Source organism: Rosa rugosa, chromosome 6 (genome assembly GCF_958449725.1).
Source record: "Rosa rugosa chromosome 6, drRosRugo1.1, whole genome shotgun sequence".
NCBI lineage: Eukaryota > Viridiplantae > Streptophyta > Magnoliopsida > Rosales > Rosaceae > Rosa > Rosa rugosa.
Window position 1 is genome coordinate 35,485,391 of NC_084825.1, and position 19,286 is coordinate 35,504,676.

The 19,286-nt window shown below is 36.0% G+C and overlaps 2 long non-coding RNA genes across 2 annotated transcripts; both read right to left on the reverse strand.

Moving 5' to 3' along the window:
• Nucleotides 1-1,115: 1,115 nt before the first annotated feature.
• Nucleotides 1,116-3,107, reverse strand: LOC133718153 (uncharacterized). The gene is made up of 3 exons (XR_009850111.1): nucleotides 2,708-3,107; nucleotides 2,077-2,153; nucleotides 1,116-1,294 (listed from the first exon to the last, which is right to left on the reverse strand). It is a non-coding gene; the product is annotated as an uncharacterized LOC133718153 (long non-coding RNA).
• Nucleotides 3,108-5,849: 2,742 nt separating this feature from the next.
• Nucleotides 5,850-8,883, reverse strand: LOC133718729 (uncharacterized). Its single transcript, XR_009850540.1, has 3 exons — nucleotides 8,731-8,883; nucleotides 8,042-8,096; nucleotides 5,850-6,458 (listed from the first exon to the last, which is right to left on the reverse strand). It is a non-coding gene; the product is annotated as an uncharacterized LOC133718729 (long non-coding RNA).
• Nucleotides 8,884-19,286: the final 10,403 nt, after the last annotated feature.

The window sequence follows — 19,286 nt, forward strand, 5'->3', positions numbered from 1 at the left end:
TCAAATTCACTGCAGCCCATCTCCATACTACGATCCAAAACTTAAGAAAACTAGTTCACCACACAAAGGCCACAAAATTCAATTTCATTCACTTGAACAAAACTATATTCACAAGTCACGGTCAGGTCATCAACCCATGGTGTTCAAATGAATAAATTTCAAATCCAGTTTTCCTTGTGAATCGTAACGTATCGTTCCAAAATGATGCAAGCAACATCAACCACGTATATAAGACACATCTCGCGAACTCAATTCAAATTCAGAATCACCAAAACTACTACTAATTCTAATTCTACCAACAATCTTGATTCTGAAGGAATTATAGTACTCAACGACAACCCAAAACAATGGTCTCTCCTCTCTAACCATCGAGCACAAAATAAAATTATTGTCTCGCACCTTAAACCCTGCTTAACAACTTACAAGCACAAGGAAGAAGTAACCGCAATAATTCCTTCCCTAACCGCAACACTACTCACAACTCCACATGAGTCAAGAATCTATTCAAGAACATTAGTATATCCAACTTAAAAAGGCAAAATTACCATCGATTAATACTCGTATCCACATTACAGACGAGCATAGGTCCAGACCATGCCTTCAACCAAACACTTCAACAATCAAAAGAACCTCATTTCCATAAAACAATCCTCGTTGACTTAACAGAGTTGAATCAAGAGGTTCCTATTCCTCAAGGATTGTAACTCGCGGCCACTGAACTTATTCTCATACGAACCTACAAGACAACTGTAAGGTTCTAAGTACAACCCCTTCGAATATCCATCACCTAAGGAGTATAGTATGCTTGGCTAATACTTGTATAACACTTAAAACACAGTATAAGTCAAATACAAATTCATATTAACCAAGTCAATACTATAGGGAATGTATTCACGTTCCCTAAACGACCTAGCGGCCTAAACAACTCCCAACACTCACGCATACCCAATGACTTAGCCAATACCAAAGAGCACACGATGGGGATCCGCTGCAGACGGGCCATCACTCGGAAGGTATTGACACATCACCAAATATGCACCTTACGCTCTGATACCAAACTGTCACGCCCCGAATTTTGAATAATAAATTCAAATCCGAAACCTGAATAATTACAATTACAAAAAAACCAAATCTCGAAACTTCGAGTTCATTATTACAATTCACTCTCACAAGCAATATTGTAAAGCTCAAATGAGCATAACACACCTCACAACTTACAATTGCTGTAAAACTCTAACAATTGCTCTAACCGCACGATCACCGTCCTGGTTCTCCTGTCCTGTAGGAATACCCGCTACACAATTTGAATAGTGTACCGGGAGTTGCAACAACACAAAACCCGGTAAGCTTTTTACAGCCAGTATGAGTAAACAAGAAAGAATTGTTGATTTATTTCCTTACAATTATTATAACTCAACACGATCACCATAAAAGGAAGGATACTCTTGAGGCTCTCTTTTAAGAACTCATTCTTAAAAGACTCAAGTATCCTCAACACTTCTCACATAAGACCCCTCACAGTCTCAAGTAACCTCAACATTACCCTCACATCACTACTCAACAATTGGCAGACAGACTCATTATATATATATAGACCCTTATGAGTTACTCTCAATTTCCCTCATAAGGTTACCACATATATATAGACACTTATGAGTTACTCTCAATTTCACTCATAAGGTCACTCCACATTTGGCAGACAGACTAGAGCTCTAACTGAACGTAACCACTCGTCCGGCCACAGACGTGATTACGATTTAATACTATTAATAACCACCAGCCCGGTACGAGAGCGTGATTCACTAATAGATGCCATGGTCACCTCGTGACCTAGTGATCTCCACAGATCACAACAATTTATTGTTCCTCAACAATAAAACTCAACACCTCTCACAATATATTGTTTCTCAACAATAACTCAACACAACTCCAACAATACATATTATTTCACGTAATAATATATATACAGACATTCACACAGGAATGTCTAATACACCAACAATAGTTCATATGATTGCAAAATAAAGCAATTAAATATATTGGGTTCGTAATATGAACCACGTGAGGTTTACTCACCTCTAATTCCCGTTGCGTCTTCTAAACAGCTCAACAACGATTTTACGAATCGTCCGCCAAATCAATCCGCCAATCACCTAATCAAATGTGACTTGAATTTAGCTAACAATTCCAAAACATACTTAAACGACAATCCAACGGTCGGATTCTAACTTATATAAAAATCCGACGGACGGATTCTCACGAATCGCCTCCCGAATCACTGTTTTGCAATTATACGAAGATCCAACGGTCGGATCTTCGCCCATGACCACACAAGGTCATTGGGACAGTCATACGATCAACATATCAAAACTACAAGTCCATCAGACGGTCCGATCTTCACAGATCATTAATCGAACAATCGAAATCGTTCGAAATCGTAAAATTCATAACTAAATCATACGATATCCGAAAATTGCGTATAATATATCGAAATGATCGTATTGAAATATAGAATCTAAAAATGCACAGAAACTATATTTTTGACCCCCGGAGTTGGCCGGAAAGGGCCGCCGGAGTTAGTGGCAGAGCCGCCGCCGACCACCGCCAATGGTGTCGGGGCCGGGCTGCTCCTCTTCATCTCATCAAGCCCAACCACTTTCCTAACTAGCATGAAGTCTAAAAATGACCGGAAGTGGTCGAAAATTACCTCAAGAAGAAAGAGGCCGAAATCGCCCAAAATCGCTCAAATCTGAAATTCGTCTTCCTCGGGTTGAATCGAGATGTGAAACTTGGTGAGTTTATAGAGCATGGCAAGGCGAACAAAGCCCAGTTGGTCTCCCCTCCTACCTTTGCCGGAGTTGGCTGGAATTTGAAGAAATGCATGAAAAATGGTCTGACCTTCTTTGCTTCGATTCGTTGTCTATGGTGAATGATAGGATGCAAGACATATATGAATGGAAAGCTGGTTTCAAGGCGAAGAGATTGATATCAATTTCATGGCCATAGGTGGCCGGATGAAGTCGTGGCGACGCCGTGAAGCCAAGGCAGCGAGGAGGAGAAAAATCTGGAAATTTTCGGGTTTCCTTATTGAGAAATCTGATTTTTTGTATTTATAGAAAATTCTCAATTTTCAAATATTCATAACTTATTCATACGAACTCCAAATATTGCGTTCCACATGTCCACGAACTCGTATCGACGAGCTCTACAACTTTCATGAAGGAAGTTTTCCCAAATTTTGAACGTATAAAAAGTCAACTTTGTTGACCCCCTAAAAACGTTCGTTTTCGAAAATAAAATCGTTCGAACTAATTCCACAACTTTTCCAAGCTTCGTACTCGCTCCTACTATCGTGAAATCATTTCTAAAAAACCATGGAATTTAATTTGGATTTTCCGGGGTATTACAAAAATTGGGCTTAGAAGAAGAAGAATAGCAGAGAATGCAACAACCAGCTAAAGTAATTCCATAAAATGTCACAAAAGATAACTCAATCTTTCAGTTATCTTCAGGTACATTGATGAAATTTTGAAAACCATGCCCTACTGCAACAAAGTTTAAGAGACTCCTCAGTCCTTAAATCAACAACATTCAACCACACCAATTTCTTTCTCTGGTCTCTTTTCCTTTTTTCCATGGCATGAGTCAGCTACACCAATGTTACGGTCAACCTCAACTATCCACTCACTTCAAAAGTTGGCAAAAGCCCACATTTTGTAGCTTAATGTCATATCAAACTTGTTCTTTTCTGTTATCTTCAAGTACGTTGATGAAATTTTAAAAACCATGCCCTACTGCAACAAAGTTTAAGAGACTCCTAAGTCCTTAAGTCAACAACATTCAACCGTACCAATTTCTTTCTTTCCTCTCTTTTCCTTTTTTCCATGGCATGAGTCAGCTACACCAACGTTACGGTCAACCTCAACTATCTACCCAATTCAAAAGTTGGCAAAAGCCCACATTTTGTAGCTTAATGTCATATCAAACTTGTTCTTTTCTGGTTAGCTTGCATATCCATCCTCAAAGATTGAACACATGAACAAAATCAAGATTGAGTTTACATAACTGGTGAAAACTGAAATCTATTACTCAACTGAAAGCTGCACATAAGAACAACTTAAATACATAAGTCATACTATCATAAATAGAAGACATTAATCGACTAAGGTTGCTAATCCTCCTCTTCCTACCAAAAGATGAAGAACAAAAAAACAGTTCTGATGGCAAAATGGAAGCATTACCGCCTATAACAAATACTTTGGTTACACTACTACATGCAATTTATACGTGTCAATATTTAAAAATTAGAAGGAAAAAAAGAAGAAAAGAAATGGATTCAAAATTCCAAATATTTCTTTGCATCATCCAGTGCATATATATAGTTATATCAAATGCATGCTATCTAATTCTGTAGTCATACTGATAGAAATATTATCAGTAGTTTTCCATAAGTTGATGGTAAAACCGCTTCGAGCTTATAAAGATGGATTTCATGATGGCTTTGACTTGTTCTGACTTCATGTAGATTAATTTAAGCTTGATTTCATATTGAAGCAATATGTTATATGAAGCATTCTGCACTGGTGCAATGTTGATGTATCAAAAACAGTGAGCTATATATTATTGTTTAAGACCTTATGAGCTGGGGCCAATTGCCAGTTTATGAAGCAATCTTTGGTTGGGGAAATTAAGTCAATATGGCCGATCAGTATTGCTAGCAGTGTACTGAATTCGGTATTGAAGCATGAACATGAACCTGGGAAGAATAAGTAACAACCATAAGAAGCTTAAATAACTAAACCAAAATAGCACAAATATATACATGGCCAATTAAGAGAGAACCAAGAGATGCACCTAGAGTGCGTCTGCGGCGCTTACTCTGTGTATAGAAGGATATCTCAATCTTTTGTGTATAAGGGAAATTAAAAACAAACTGTGGTCTTTGTTTCACAGCGAATATCCAATTGCTGCACTCGTAGTAAGAGATGACCAGCTACTGTGCTACCCAAACACCAGAGCAAACATGTAGTAATGACAGACTCATCTAAAGTTTCAAATATTCATGGTGTGAATATCTGCCTTTTTGAGACGGAGAATTCTTGGGTACCTTGGTGTTTGCCATACCCACATTTTGTTAAATATTTTGGACCATTGGATTATTAATATATCCAATTGTTCAAAATATTTAACAAATCTGTAACTTGTTTAGCCCTTAGCCTTTCTAATTTTTTTGGTAACACAAACTACTAAATTACTAATTGAATTGAAAACAATTAATAAAGATAGTGAAAACAATAAAGCCAATTAATGTTTGATTATCAATTGACAATTCACAATTATGATTTTTCCTTTTTCAAAAAAAATTAAAAGAACCTTCTATCCTAGGTTCACCGAATTACTTTTAGTTAAATAGTCTATATTACTAACTAATTTTATTATTAGTGAATTAATGCTTGTTATTAATGGACAATTACACAATTGAAAATTACGTTTTTTTCCTTATTAAAAACAAAAAACTTCTAACCTAAGTTCGCAAAATTAGTATTAGTTAAGTAATCTTTATTACCAATTAATTATATCATTAGTAGTTTCCTTAACCAAATATAATTCTTTTTACATGCATTTTACGACAACGACAACAATTAGTGTAAAAATAAATAATATTTGTTTTAAATGTAGTCAAATGAGAACCTATTTTAGGACTCATTTACTCAAATGAGAATCTTCTTTACTCTAATGAGAACCTATTACAATTAATTACCACTTTTAGGACTTAATTTTTTTTTTTTTTTGAATCAATCCATCAATGATTGCATTACTCAAGCCAGAATGGCCATTACATACCCCTCCGCTACCATTCGAAGATAAACAAGAGGTTGTGAAGGTAACACACGGTACACAGTACTAGACCACTCATTAGACATTCAGTGCTCACTTATGAAGGCAAGCCTATTACTACGATAATCTAGGACGCAGTAATAGACCGAGTAAAGCTATACTCGTTAGTGCTCGAAAGAAAAAACCTAACAAGCATAGTCCCTAGAAAAGGGTTATTTGAAAGCAACACTACTAACAATCTAAAGCCCTAGGTCCAAACACTTGGCTCAAATGACAAAGTGAAAGCCCAGTCTAGTAAAAAACTTAGGCCCAAAGGGTAGCCCCAGAAGAAAGGCCCAACGCATGTCCAGCTGGAATGGATGAGACAAGCCTAGCCACCATCTCCGCCGTGAACAGTATTCTGGGCAGCTCTGCCAGACCTCGCCGCCCCGATCCATGCCGCCAGTTCGTCGCGCCCTGCCCGCTCCGTCTCCACGCAGTAGCAAACCGCTCCAGCACCGAACCCAGCATCTCACGAAGCGCACCAAACCTGGAGAAGGCAGACACCATGCACCACCCGCCAGATCTTCCTCCCCCCGCAGCCGCGAGTTCAGAAGACCCCACGCTGATGCCCACCGACCCTGCACATAGCACCAAACACCCAGAGATCACACCAGAAACTTGCCGCCGAGCCATCCAGCCAAACCACGAATCAAAAACTCTCTCCAGGATTCCCCGAGCGCATAGCATTCAATTACCCGTCCGGCAGCCGCCCAAAGAGCGGCGAGGCGAAACCAGCACCGGCCCGAGCGCCGCCGGACGAGAAGAAATTCTCAAACCCTAGACTCAGTCGTCCGGGTTTTGTGGAGCAGAATTGGGTGATCCAATTAAATTCCTTTTAGGACTTAATTACTCAAATGAGAACCTACTTTTCTCTAACGAAGACCTTATTTACTTTAATGCAGATTTTTTTTTCTAATTACCACATGTGTCCTCAAAGTGGTAAATATTATATAAAATAGAACATGTATGAATCTTTATGTTTTTATCATTAGTGAAATTATTACTACAATGACTACACATTTTATCACAACCCACAACACTTGATGTAAAAGCGGTAACTTTTATTCTATTTGTAGTAATTACTCCACCTAAACTAATGTACTAATTTATAGACAATTTAACAAGTATGACAACAAATTTGTTGTCAGAGTGGTAAATCTTTATGTTTTTATCAGTAATGAAATGATTACTACAATGACTACACATTTTACCACAATCACAACAATTGATGTAAAAGTGGTAACTTTTGTCCTATTTATAGTTTTTACTCAACTTAAACTAATGTACTAATTTATGGACAATTTAACAAGTTCAACAACAAATTTGTTGTCAAAGTGGTAAATCTTTATATTTTTATCATTAATGGAATAATTACTCAATCACTACATATTTTACCATAACTCGCAACTATTGGTGTAAAAGCGGTAACTTTTGTTCTGATTGTAGTAATTACTTCAAAAACTATACCATTTACAAGATTACCAACCATTTTACAATTCCGACAACATTTGTGTTGTGAACATGGTAAAATTAAAATTAGACCAAAAGATATGTAACAACTCAGTATTGTAAGGATCTTCTCCACTTGATAATCAAGGTTCTAAATTTGATAAAAGTTGTCCAAATATGATATTTACATCTTTGACCACTCAATTACAATAACCACAACAACTGTTGTCATAAGTCGTAATTGTAGTTCAACTATGTGTAATTTATTATTTTGACAATACTTGTTACATGATTTTTAACAATGTTACATATCAAGAAAGAGTGTGTTGTTAATATGGTAAATTTTATTTTTAAAAATGACACATGTCGATATTTAATTTGGTAACTTGTTTACCAGTTCAGTAGGTTTCCACTATATTAATTTACTAAAAGTCAAAAAAATAAAAAAATAAGGGTATGGCAAACACCAAGGTACCTAAGACGACCCCTTTTGAGACATTCTGTTTCTTAGATTACACTTCATATTCTGTATAAGCATGATTCATGGTTTCAGTTTTAATACATTATGAATCCAACTCAAACAAAAGATACAAACTTTGTCAAAATCTAACAATCAATTGAAATAACAAATGTTTCTTTAATTATTGGTCCAATACCGATTAAATAAAACAGGAAGTTCTTCAATTGGATTTGATTCAGCATAGGAACATACCATAGGAAGTTATTCCCTCTTTCGATAGTTTAGTTGCTTACTTCCAGTGCTTACTCTGTGTATAGAAGGATATATCAATCTTTTGCATGTGTATAAGGGAAATTAAAAACAAACCGTGGTCTTTGTTTCATAGCAAACATCCAATTGTTGCACTCGTAGTAAGAGCTGACCAGCTACTGCACTACCCAAACACCAGAGCAAACATGTAGTAATGACAGACTCATCTAAAGTTTCAAATATTCATGGTGTGAATATCTGCCTTTTTGAGACAGTATCTCTCTTTTGATAGCGTATCCCAGGGTACAGGTGCTAAGCTGGATTTGGGTTAGCTTATGCTAAACTGGAATTGAGGGGCTTAACTAGATTTGAATGGCTTCACAGTATTTGAAAATAACTTGACAGGATTTGGAATTCTTATACTGCTAATAATTCAAGAACCTTTTTGCACCTATCTAGTCTTTTCTTAATCATTGAAATAATAATTTGAAAACTTTCAACAGGCATATCATATAACTTATAACAATCATGATCAAAAGATTCTGGTTCTGCATGAAGAAGGACAACATGATATCTACCTTCAACAAATCTTTGTTGTAAACGTACTTTTCGAAGTTGAAATTGATATTCAGCAATACTAATTTTAATTGTAAATATAAAGACATGATATTAAAATAATGAAATAGAGATACCTTGAAATAGTTGAAACTTTGAGAACAACTTTGATTTATGAAAGTGATTGAATACAAGATCTTTGATGAGAGCAAGTATGCAGGTTACTATGCAACTCTCAGACTAACTCTCTTTTAAACTCTTCTTTTCAATTTAAAACTTTCTAACTCTATTTTCCGTCCTCTGAAAGACTCTGCCTACATTGTTACATTTGATGGCCTTTTATAGCCGTTTACAATAATACAGCTGGAAAGTAATTTGATTTTTAATGGATTTGAGGAGATTCGTCCGGATAAGATTCTGCCGAACTTGATAGACTTTGAAGACTTTGGTGCATCAACTTTTGACGTGTTCTTTCCTCTTGCATGAATTTATGCATACTGGAGAGTAAGGTCACCATCATTGAAAATCTTGGTCATGTCACTTTCATTTGCATGTTGAAAAGAAAATCTTGGTTTGAAATCTTTGCTCCTGGATGTTCCTAGCAAGGAACGTGTCAACAAAGGGTGAATTTTGAGGGAGGTTGCACTATTCACACATGTCCCAATTATTAGGGTTAGGACACCTGTAAAAATTGGGTCTTGTCCGATTGCAGATCTGATTTGGGTTTTGTCTGATTTGAGATCTTTTGAGAGATTCTTACTATTTTGAGAGACAGCTGTGCGATTAAAAATCGCCAAGCACAAAAGCATCCGGGTCATGATTTGCGAAATGAGACTGGACCTCATCCGTGATGTCATTGTCATCATCTCCATTGTCGCTTTGAGATATTTGAGATAACACTTCTTTGAGCTTTAGGGCATACTCGTGAGGAGAAGAGATGCCTGCTAGCTGACTTTGAATTTTGGACTTTTGTAACAAGAATTGGCTTTGCTCTTGACTTTGAATTACTGATCCTTGCTTCCAATATTGAGGATGAGTTTTGAACCATTGGAGGAGGGACTCTTCAGAGAACTTATCAACTGTGAAGCCATCCCACCATTTTTGTTTGAATCTTCTGATTAGTGTCATTGCTTGGTCTTGATTTGGTGGAGATACAATTATATCCCACGAGAGGATCCATGCAATATTTTGGAAGGCATAAAAAGAAAAAATTGCATCAAAGGGTTTGATGATAGAGAGTTCACAATTTTCTTGAAAAAATTTGAACAAACTTTTCATTTGTGGAGGCAAAATGATTTCGGTTGCACCGAAGAACTGCCACCAGGATTTGAACCATGAAGGTAATTTTGGACGGAAATTTTTGCAAAAGAAAATAAACCAGGAATGTTGCCTGCTTTTATTTTGAAGATAAAAAACATTTGTCCAGGCATCCACATAATCCTAGTAAGTATAATGTTGAGGAATAAAATCTTGAGAAAACCTTTTGGGAGTCATTGGATGTTGATTCCAATCATCGAATGTTAAGATTTGGCGAATTTGGATTTTTGAATGAGTAATTTGGCCACTTTCTTTGTCTTGGTTATGGGTTATTGTAATTGAGTTTGTATCAACCAAGATAAATTCATAAAATCTTTGGCCTTTGTTTGGATCATTGGTAACAAAATAATGGGGGTAAGTTGTTTTTCTGAGAATTTGATAGGGTTCACTGTCATAAATTTCTGGATGAATAATAAGAATGGTTTTGGTTTCAGGCTTGATGAAATACGGGCTCTTAAAAGGTTTTTGCTGGTTTGAAAATTTTGTTTGACTTGAAGATGGTAAAGCAGGAGATTTTGGCTGAGTAAATTTTTGAGCAAAAGTTTGAGATTGCTCCGCTAAGGGAGTGAAAGAGTTCCTGATAGGAACTAATTGTCCTGCAACATTCATAGTATTTGGACTGGAAACTAGTCTGCTTTGCTGTGGCTTTGCGGGAGTCATTGCATAGGATTCTTTTGATGTTGGTTGGGTTTTTTCACTCATCTTCCCTGTAAAAATTCTCTTGTAAGGAAATCTGGAAGGGAATTGCTCTCTCCTTTGATGAATGCAATGTCAAAATCAAAGACTGAAAGTATTGCTTGCCATCTTGCAAAAATCTGTTTAGAGGCAAGGATTTGAACATCTTTTTCCAAAACTGATTTTGCTGCTTTGCAATCAATGCGAAGTAAAAATCTTTTGTTTAAAAGATCATCTTGAAATTTTGTGATACATAGCACTATAGCTAAAATTTCTTTTTTGATAATACTATAATTTTGTTGTGCTTGGTTCCACAATCCTGAGGTGAATCTAACTAATTGCTCAGGTTGATCATTTGCTAATTTTTGTTTTAATATTCCACCATACCCGATGTCAGACGCATCTGTCTCGACTATCTTAAAGGATTCTGGGTCTGGTAGCCCTAGGCATGGTAGGGTTTTGACATAAGCTTTGACTTCTCTAACTATTTGAGTATGGGCATCTGTCCATGCTGGAGGGGTTTTCTTTAATCTCTGATAGAGAGGTTTGCACACAACTGTTAATTTTTCATAGAAGTCAAAGATATAATTGAGACATCCTAAGAATCTTTGTAATTGAGTTTTGTCTTTTTTTTCATCAGGAAATTTGTCAGCAAACTCTATTGCTCTTGAGATAGGAACTATAGTTCCTTGTTTGATATTGTGTCCTAAGAATCTAATCTCTGTTTGAAATAATTTGATTTTTGGTGCAGATAACACTTGTCACGCCCCGAATTTTGAATAATAAATTCAAATCCGAAACATGAATAATTACAATTACAAAATCCAAATCTCGAAACTTCGAGTTCATTATTACAATTCACTCTAACAAACATCTCCATAAAATTATATGAAAATCCGACGGTCAGATTCTCACGAATCGCCTTCCGAATCACTATTTCTCAATTATACGAAGATCCAACGGTCGGATCTTCGTCCGTGACCTCACAAAGTCACCGGGACAGTCATACGATCAACATATCCAAAATTGAAGCAAAACCGATGGTCAGATCTTCACAGATCGTAAACCGAAGATAAACGTAAAAACGTTAAATAGTAACGTCAAAACGTAAATCCACTATTTATCAACTTTTTCTAACATGACCATGTTATATATCAAAACGCTCGTATGGATGCATAGATCATCGCCTAGATAATGAAAACTCGAAATATGGTCTGATGCGCCGCCACAAGCGGTGGTCAGTGGGCGGTCAACGCGGCGGTCAACGCCGGTCAACCACCTCAGATGGCAAAGTGACCAACTACAAACTGGTTCAAAATGAAAGGGTGGTCGACTTTCATACCTGGAGCTAAGTCTGGTTTGGCCTAGATCGTCCTAGATCAAGCGTTGAAGTTGGATTAATCTCGTGCGTCTGATCAGATTTCAGATTAAATCAGGGACGTCGAAAAAGTCAAACCATGATCTAGCGTTCTATACACAAAATCGTGATGAAAGGCTTACATGGGGATGATCAGCATGAAGAGGAGATCACGAAAATGGGAACGATCGGCCCATGCAACGCCGGAAAAGTGGTTTTCCGGTCGGGTCGGGTTCTAGCTTCGGGGGGGCTTCGATCCACTTCTGGGGGCAGCGGCGGAGCAAGATGACACCACCAGGCGACTGGGCGTGCGGCGGCGAGTTCGGGAGACGCCGGGTCCTGAGCTGGAGGTGGCCGGAGGGTGGTGAAAAAGCCGGGTCGGGTCGAGCTCGACCCGCCGGGTCTGAGGGTTTTCGATCGAGAGAGAGAGAGAGTCCGGGGGACTATTCCGCAAAAACAGAAAAGTTTCGTCCTTAATGAATAAATCAGAAATTTTTCCTATTTATAGAAAATTCCCAATTTTCAAATATTCATAACTTAATCATACGAACTCCGAATAATGCGTTCCACATGTCCACGAACTCGTATCGACGAGCTCTACAACTTTCATGAAGGAAGTTTTCCAAAATTTTGAACGTATAAAAAGTCAACTTTGTTGACCCCCTAAAAACGTTCGTTTTCGAAAATAAAATCGTTCGAACTAATTCCACAACTTCTCCAAGCTTCGTACTCGCTCCTACTATCGTGAAATCATTTCTAAAAATCCACGGAATTTAATTTGGATTTTTTTCCGGGGTATTACAACACTAAACCATTGGTTTTAATGATTTGAAAGAATTTGTAGAGATGTTTCCAATGCTGATCAATATTTTCTGAAAAGACTAAAACATCATCTATATAAACAATTGAAAATTTTGAATAAGGATTAAAGATGTCATTCATCATATTTTGAAATTCTGAAGGGGCATTTTTGAGTCCAAAGGGCATAACATTCCATTCGTAATGTCCGAAGGGAACATTAAAGGCTGTTTTGTATTTGTCTTTTTCGGCAATCTGGATTTGCCAAAAGCCAGATTTCATGTCAAATTTTGAGAAAACATTTGCTTGAACTAATCTTTTTAGTAAATCTCTTTTATTTGGAATTGGGTATCTAATCCATTGAAGGACTTTGTTTAAAGGTTTGTAATTAATTACAAGTCTTGGAGCTCCTCTTTCTAGTTCAGAAGCCTTCTGAACATAAAAAGCTGAACAACTCCACGGAGATTTGCTAGATCTTATCAATTTTTTGTCTAAAAGATCTTGAATTTCTTTCTTGCAATATTCTAATAATTCATTATTCATTTGAATTGGTCTTGCCTTTGTAGGTATTTTTCTTTCGTCAAAATCTTTTTCTTATGGTAATTCAACCATGTGGGTTTTTCTGTTCCAAAAAGCATTTGGGATGTTTGAGCTTACTTATTCTTCTAATTTTTCTTTAAATTCTTTAATTCTATTTTGTAAATAAGGCTGTTGAAGTTGATGTTCAATTCTTTTAATTTGTAGATCTTCTTTGAGATGGTTTATGTGGTTTTGCTTATTTTGAATTAAATTGACCCGTTTAGTAATTGCAGCATTCCGGATTAGGTTTAGGTTTCTAGTTTTTGCTTTTTCAATAAAAGGAAAATGAATTTTTTGACCTAATATTGTTGTTTCTAAACCTTCATCAGTTGTTAGAAATGGATGGATCAAACTGATAAAAGGGGTTCCTAGAATCAATTCAGTGTCTAGGTTATTGACAACTGTGAGAAATGTTTGTATGCAGATATTATACATACATGAACTTTTGGTAATTTGTATCGTATTTTTAATTTTGAACATCCTGCTCCTGTAAGTTTTTCTTTTGATTTTTCGCAATATTTAGTGGGGATTATTCCTTGTTGAATACAGTTCATGTCTTCTCCTGTATCAATCAAGGCAACTATTTGGATAGTATAGGAGTCTGAAATTGCAAGAGTTATTTGTGTTTTCCATTTTTGATAGGTTACTCGAGTAATGAATCCAATAAATTGTTCATTAACCACATTTTCTTGAATATTTTGATCAGTTTGACTATTTTCTCCTTTTTCTTCTATTTTGGGTGGTTCCTCATTTGTAGGTTTATTTTTGAGTTCTGTAATTTCTGTTTTTAAAAGAATTATTTTTTTCTTAACTTGGTTGATTTCTTGCTGTAAATTTGAAATTGTTACTTCAGATTTTTGTCTTTTATCAAATCTTTGAAAAGTATCTTTTATGTTATAGAGATCATTTGACTGATTATCTTTTCCTATATCTTCTTTGATTAAATCTTTAAAGATAGTAAGAAATTGAGCTTGAAGATCTATGTCTTCTATTTTTGAGGCTATTTCCAAAAACTCATTTTTTGTTTTTCGGGAAATCATTTGAATTTTTAATTTGTTTTTACAATTGCAAATTTTTATACCATCTTTTGAAAGTTTGCATTCTGTTTCTTCCTCATCAGAACTTGAAGTTTCTGAGAAGTCAATTTCATCTATTTGTAAAGTTTCTTCTGAATCAGAGTCGTCATAGTCTGAGCTGTCTGATTCGGAATCAAACATGATTTTGAGAAGTTTATTTTTTGTTTCTTCATCAAGATTTAAAGCATTAATTTTTTGTTTAACACGACAATCTTTTTTGTAATGTCCTGCTTTGCCACATTTGTAGCAAATAGGAAGTTTTGAGTTTTGACCTGAGTCTTTCTTAACAAATTTTCTTTTGTATATTTTATAAGGTTTAGAGCTTGTATAGGGTTTAGATGTGACTTTTCTTTCTGGGTTTGATTTATGTTTTTTGTAATATTTTGAATATTTTTTATGATGCTTTGGCTTTTTCCTAGAAGGAGAGTTGAGAGATTGGTATCCAAATTGTTCACAAAAATATCCTAATTCTTTCTTTGTTGTGATCTGATTCTTTTTCATTTGGGCTTTTAACCTAATATCATTACAGAGTTCTAAACTTGTGGTGTTAATCGTACTAATTAACTGTCCATAGGTTAAATCTCCAAAAGGGATTTCATTGCCATAAATTTGTTTTAACTTTTGTCTAATTTTTTCAGCAAAAAGATTTGGTAATCCTGATATGAATTTTTCTTTCCATACAGGTTGGTTTGAGTCGGTTCTAAGCATAACTTTTGAGAGGAAAACATCTTTGTACCATCGGAAATCTTGGAGTTTCTTACATCTTAGATTTGTAAGGGTTTCGGCCATTCTATCTTTGATTGCTTTGTGATCACCTATAAAGTGAGTCATGACGGAGTAACAAAGAGTTGCTACTACATCAGTTACCGGCAGATTTTGCTGGTCAACAATCATTGCACCAGTTGTTTGTTCTATTTTGACACTGCTTAAAATTTGACTGCGTTGATCAGATGTGAGATAATTATCCCACCATCCTTTCAATTGTCCAGTAAATCATGCAACAAGGATATTACCGATTTCTCTATCTGTTTTTGTGTTTTTGTAAACATTGCTAACCATTAACATTTCATTGATATGTTGTATAATTCTATATTCACTCATGCCATTTATATTCCACTCATACAAAGTACCAGCAGAATATCCAACATGTTTTTCAAGTTTTGCTTCTTCAAATTGTAAATCTATTGGAGTCGGTCTTGGATAATAATTTCGTGAAGGGGGAAATTTTAGTTTTTGAGTCACTATCCAAATCTTCTCTAAGGTCAGAAAGGGTATTGATTTTTAAAGAGTTTGAAGGATTTGAACTAGTAGGTTCACTTAAGTTTAATCTTTTTAAATGTTGTTCAATTTCTTCAAGTAGTTGACTATCATTTTTTAATGAAAAGCTTTCTTCTGGTTGAAAGGGTTTGAGTATAGGCTCATTCATTTCTTTATTTTTTCCTTTTGAGTCTGGTCTAGGTTCAGACCTAACTAAGGTTTCTAGACAATCCAATTGGGTTCCTACCGTATCCAAATATTGGTTTGTAAAATTGTTTTGTTCCATAAGTTTTTGTACATCGTCTTTTGTTGCTTCTTTTTGTCGATCTAGTGCATTTTGCATTTTGTAGGGGGAAGCAATAATTGTTTCTTTTCTTACTGGAATTTTTATTTCTTCCATTGGTGGTCTCTTAGCTTCTAGGGTTTTTCTATCTGCTAGAGTCCAAGTTTTTGTGACTTTATTTGTTACATTAATTTTCTTGTTAGAATCATGTTCAGTTTTGGACAAGACAAAGTACCAATCAAAGAAATAAATATTTAATTTGTGCTTATTTAAAAAGGCATAGTATTCTTCTTGAATTTGGTCTCTTTCATGTTTGTCAAACATTATGAAGAAGGCTTTACGTTTGAAACTATTTTTGTCAGAGTAAAAGTCTTTCCTTAGGTATTCTTTGTCTATTTCAAAGGGTTTTAATATTGTAAAGATTTGAGGATTTCTTATTTCTTCTACAGCCATTGAGGATTGGGTTGGCGAGGCTTGTCTAGTTTCTTGTTCTTCTACTGTATAGAAAGGTCTTGTTATTGTAGAGGATTCATCTAAGTTTCTTAAATTAAGGTTTCTGAGATTTCTTTCATGTGAGATTGGGATTGATCGGGTAGATCTATTTGAGCTTGAAAATTGTCTGCAGAGCAGATTGTTTCCTGCACTACTTGATGCAAAGCGTATGTTTACACTTCCATCAGAATTTTGGGAAATATAATCTACTTGATGGCTTTCTATGGGTTTGGGAGGAACTGCCTCATCAAGTTTCCACTCAGAGGGTAGCTCAATGTCAGTCCACTTTATCATTTTGGGTATGACTATATTTTACTTTCTCATATCTGTTTCTAATAAAAGAGTTTGACCTTTGGGATCTATTGATTTTGCTTTTGCACTTAACAGAGTGTTCATTACTCTGTAGTGAATACGGTATATGACAGCCAAGGGTTGTTCACCTGGAGACATGTCATAACCATGTGTTTTGACATTTAAGGTTAAAGCTTTTAAAAGTCCTGGATCATTAAGTGACACAGGAAAGTTTGGAAAACATTCAAAGTGAATAGGTCCATTGCAAAGACTTGATTCAACTAGTCCTAAAATTGAGTCTTCAAAGTTTCTGTGTCTACAACTCGTAGAGCAACAAAAACAGAGGCTTTGAGACCATTTCTGGTCAAGGGTTGAATTCCTACTTGTACTGCACCTATATGCAAATACTTGTAGTCTTTCTTTTTGTGTTCTGCTAAAGCTTTTTGAGTAAACATTTGGATAATTTGATGGTCAGAACCTACTTCAATGGTTTGTTCTTGAGTCTTAATTGAATATAAAGTTTTGAAGTCAAAGGTTCCTATTTTGTATATTTCATTGTAGCTTTTCTTAGGTAATTTCCAGTTTCCAACAATTTCAGTTAAGCTATGAGAAGACCACTCCTCACAGTTTAGCATAGTATCTGAAATACTACTCGATTCAGAAGTCATCGGGATTTAAGAGATTTTAGAGGGAGATGGACTTAATTCTTAGGTTGAGGTCTCTGATGGGGCACCCAAGCTTACCAACGGTTTCACTGCGCCTCTCTGCGACTTACTACCGGGAACACAAGTTGCTACTTCCTCAAAGGACAACTTCCTAAGGTGTGGGTCTCTCTCTCACTAACTTCCCTCTCAGCCTTTTGGCTTTGATACCAGAGACGTATCCCAGGGTACAGGTGCTAAGCTGGATTTGGGGTTAGCTTATGCTAAACTGGAATTGAGGGGCTTAACTAGATTTAAGTATCAAAAGTAACCAGAGACGTATCAAAAGTAAATACATTTTTCGTTTATATCACAAATGAATACATTATTTTTTACGGAGAATATCACAAATGGTCATTTAATTTTTACCAATTCGACACTTTGGTCACTCACTTTTTAAATATATCACTTTGGTCACTCAACTTTAACTCTGTGATTCACTTTAGTCACTTTGTTAATTTTTTTCATTAAAAAAAAATTATTTGTCACAATATTAATGATATTTTCGTCCAACCAATTGTGAAAAATTGAGAAATCTGTATTACCATGATTGGGAAAAGTGATTAGAGTGAGATAAAATGCCCCTTGGCTGACTAAAGTGATTAACAGAGTAATGGTTGAGTGACAAAAGTGATATATTTGAAAATTGAGTGACCAAAGTGTCGTGACTATTTGTGGAATTCTCCCTATTTTTTATGGGAGAGGATCCTCTCCTAAGCTCATTCCCCTCCTAACATGCCTAAGCTTTTTACTAGATTTTGACACGTGGCTAATATCACATCTAATGGTTAGAATCTCCTTGAATTACTAATTTTACAACAATACCCTTTTCAGATTTTTGTCCTACTCTATCTCTTCTCTATTCTTTCCTTCTTCATCCATCTCTCAGTCACTGGGAGCTCTGTTCTTCTATCATACATACATATCCATGGCTTCACAAAAAAAAATCAAAACTCAACCCAAACAAATTTTCTGAAATCGAAAGATAACCAAAATGTGCTACAATCCCTCATAAAATACCGAAACAATAATAGAAGCTCAATTGCCAAACAATGTGATTTAATATTCCAGTTGTAATCAAATGGAGATGGAAATTGAACTGGGTATTAAGTTGGAGAAAAACCCAACCAAATGAGCAGAGCTAAAGGATTTAATTACAAGGAATGGCGACGCAATGAGATTGCTGCATAAAGGCAAAAGAGGCCGGCTCCGATTTCTCACAAATTTAAACCACTCCTTCTTTCCTACTCTTTGAGCAACATGCAGAAAACCCTAGAAGACATCGTCAATGGCGGCCTCCGAGGATGAGTGTTCCTCTACCAACTTCAGATCATCGTCGTCGTCCACCTCCAGCAGCTCTCACTACCTCTCCAAGCAACTCCATCGAGGCACCGTAGCTCTCCAGGTCCTCCGACATCGTTTTCGGCAAGGTCGCTCTCTCCCACACCTTTTGTTTTCAACTCTACTTCAATCTCTTCTCATTTTGGTGGAATTAGAAACTGAGATGATCTGATCGATTGGTTTGATTTGGGGGCTGAGTGTTCCATGGATGTTCTCCCTTGTAAAGTTTCATTGTCAAATCTCATCAAGATTTTCAGAAAACAAAACTTTTTTGCATCAAATTCATTGAAACCTATTTGATTCGTTGCGATTGTATTGGTGCCGATTGCTGAGTGATCGATGAAGAAGAAAAAGAAGAAGGGGAGAGAGAGTGTCACGCCCCGAATTTTGAATAATCAATTCAAATCCGAAACATGAATAATAACAAATTACAACTAACATCCTGAATTTTTTTCTCACAAACAACCACACTTCACAACTCTCAAATTTACAATAACCCAAATCCTCAAGTTATTTATTACAGCAC